The following is a 3597-nucleotide window of genomic DNA, read 5'->3' as shown; positions in this document are numbered from 1 at the left end:
TACTATGAAACTTTATTTTCACACATGAGCTTAAACCATGACCAATAATGCACAAATATAAGCATCATTTCTGTTTCATCGTTTATCAATTATAATCAAGCATACGACCAATTATACACAAATCATTTATATATTTCCAAATTTCCCTCCTCCTCCTCTCCATTCCACATCCTTAATGTGTATAACACACTTAAACAACATTAGCTATAATTTCACTATTCACTCACATGTATATTCAAAGCTGTTTATCCAAGTCAGAGTCACTAAATTATTTTTATCCGGAGCTACAGAGCTCAAAATTAAGATCCGTTAATTTTCCCTGAAACTAGACTCACATACCTTCTTACCATAAAATTTTCATAATTTTTGGTTAAGCCAAATAGTACAGTTTATTCTTTAAATTTTCCCCTGTTTCGTTGTCTGATAGTTCCGACCACTCTTCACTAAAAATGAATTATCTAATTGTACAGAATTTGGATGATGTTTCCATTTATTTCCTTTGAAAATAGACTCATTAAGGATTCTAATCATATAAATTATAACTCATAATTATTTTTATTCAATTTTTGATGATTTTCCAAAGTCAGAACAGGGGAACCCCAAATCATTCTGACATTGTCTCACAAAATTTATTATATCTCATGATTTACAATTCCATTGCTTACACCGTTTCTTCCATGAGAAACTAGACTCAATAATATTTAATTTCATATTTTATTCACCCTATAATTAAATTCCCACAATTTTTGGTGATTTTTCAAAGTTATACTACTGCTGCTGTCCAAAACTGCTTTAGTGCAAAATGTTGATTTCCATTTTGCCCCAAATTTCACAGTTTATACAATTCGGTCCTTTCTCAATTAACCCCTCAATTAATCTAATTTTCTCAATTAATACTTTACCTAGACATTATAAGTTGTTTCACAACTATTGAAATTCAGAATTTTCACATATAACTCTATCTTCAAACTCTTTTACTATTAGGTCCCAAACATTCAGTTTCTATTCAATTCTTTCAATAAAATCAGTATATGAACAATTTAAAGCTCTAATTCCAATCTAAATCATCAAATACTTCCAGCACATATTCATAGCAACTTTCAACTTCTTTCATAGAATCAAAAACTAATGAATTCAACAAGTGGGCCTAGTTGTAAAAGTCACAAAAACACCAAAATTTCAAGAAATAATCAAGAATTGAACTTACATGCAGTAAAAATTGGAAGAACCAGCTTAAGGAAACCCTTATATGGTGTTTTTGCTGATGAGAATGCAGAAAAATAAAGAGAAATCTAGATAATTCCACTTTGGTCCTAACTTTATTAAGTAAAATTTGCAATATTCCAATTTTGTCCTTAATTCTCCTTACTTTGTTGCTGATTTCATGCCTTTGTCGTCCAGCCCAAATAGACCTTGGGTCTATTTGCCTTTGAAGCCCTCTTCCTTTTACCATTTAAGCTATTTAATCATTTCCCATAAGTTTGCATTTGTTACAATTTAGTCCTTTTTGTTCAATTAATTATCGGAACTTTAAAATTTCTTAACGAAACTTTAATACTAACTTTTTAACACTCCATAAATGTTTATAAAAATATTTATGGCTCGATTTAAAATCTCTGAGGTCTCAATACCCTTTTTTTTATTTTAATTATTTTAATATTTATTTCTAGTGCACTATTCACTATTTCAAAATTTTTCTTAACTTCACATTTAACTTATATTCACTAAATTAATAAGATTTTCTACTCATTTGTCAAATTTAGTGATCTCGAATCACCGTTCCGACACCTCTGAAAATTCAGGCCATTACATTTTTTTTCCTCGTCGGATTTGTCGTCCAAAAACCACTGTTCCATCTAGACCCAAAATCGGGTTTTTACATCCACTATGGGTATCACGATATCCACCCTCCAAGAAAACCCCAAGTTCAAAATTGTCTGAGGTATCGCGATAACAATATCTTTAGGGGACAAAATTAGACAAAAAAAAGGTAGTCTTTGTCCACCTGAAGCACCGATCATTGAAAACCCATTCAAGTTTGGCACAAGAATAGGGTCAGAATAGCTGCTTATATTAGCCAAAATTTGGCTGAGAGAAAATGAGGCCACATTAGAGGAGTTTTAGTTTAGGGTTTTCTTTAGTTTCTCTTAGCTTTTCTTTATCTTCTTCTAGGATTTTTTTATTTTCATTTCCTTAGCTATAGTTTTTACATTTCCCAACAAATTATCTTCTTGTTTTAGTTGTTCTCAGTGTTAGTTAAGTTAGTTATCACTTTAACTTAGGTTTATTTGCACTTTTAGGCTTATTACCTTGGTTGTAAGACATTTTCAAACTCAGTTTAATGTAATTCAGTTTCTTTTACTTTGTACTTGTTAAAGTTTGTTCTTTTTATGTTTATTGCTTTAAATTTTCTTATTGAAAGCTTTTCTTTACATGCCTTTTAAGTTTTCTTGTATAAAAATTTCAACTTTTATATTTTTCTCAGGCTTTACTTCAATGGCTTTTTTGCTTTTCATTTTCATGGTTGTTAGTTTTATTTTCAGCATGAGTAGTTAAACTTTTAAGGGGGTTGGTAAAATTTATCTTAGGTTAACTGATGAGATTGAGAGATAATCTAAATTAATTTGTCTAACTTGGTAAAATAGAGACATAGGAATAAAATGGAGCCATTTTGGGAGTTTAAACGATTTGGATCCCTAATCCAAGGATTAGTGAACCACACCAATGTTAACCAACAACCGTTTGTTATTTAATTGTTAATTTCGTAAATTTACATGTTTTACACATTGTTAGCTAGATAGTAAAGTAGATTATTTTCTCTTAATTTTATGATTTGTCGTAATATAACTTTTTGCAATTAGTTGGTTAGACTCTTTATTTTACACGCACATTATTTATAAATCGTTAAACCATTATTCTCATGGATTTGATCCTTGGAATACTCTAGTATTCCATTGTAACACTGTAAATATTACAACTGACCTGTCACATTTGCAGTCAAGTTGAGATAATTATATATTATTTTATTTCTTGAATGTTGATATTTCATATCTCTTTCCTTCGGCGATTGAGGGAGAGAGAAGCGGTCAGCTGATATATGGCACTGTGTCTAGATCATCCAATGAGGTGCAATAGAAGGTGGAGGAGGCTTTTGACTCATGGATGGTAATGGAGCGGCAGAAACAACGGTCACTTGTGAAAAATGCTGGGTTGGGATCAAACACTAATGGGATAAGATCGGGGAGTACAAGGTTTGATGTGCTTGTTGATCTAGATAGGGATAAAGATAATGATGGTGAGATTAGTAAAAATAACTTGGGTCCTACTAATGGTCAAAGTTTTTGTACGGATTCAACTACAGTGAGAGCCAAATTGGCTTTAAATGGACATAACAAGGGCAAGGGCTTAATGGGTGACTTACGTATTGATCTAAGTGTACGATCTCTTAGGTACGATCCTCGGAATACTTACTAAGTGTTTTTGTAAACAAACTATATTACAACCTGACCTGTATACTTGCGGAAACCACCTTAATTCATATCTTTAGCTGCAATATTCTCACTTCCTACGTTGGTACGTCGGGAGGTAGTCACATCC

Source organism: Gossypium raimondii, chromosome 11, assembly GCF_025698545.1.
Source record: "Gossypium raimondii isolate GPD5lz chromosome 11, ASM2569854v1, whole genome shotgun sequence".
In the NCBI taxonomy this organism is placed as follows: Eukaryota; Viridiplantae; Streptophyta; class Magnoliopsida; order Malvales; family Malvaceae; genus Gossypium; species Gossypium raimondii.
This window is presented reverse-complemented; position numbering follows the sequence as displayed.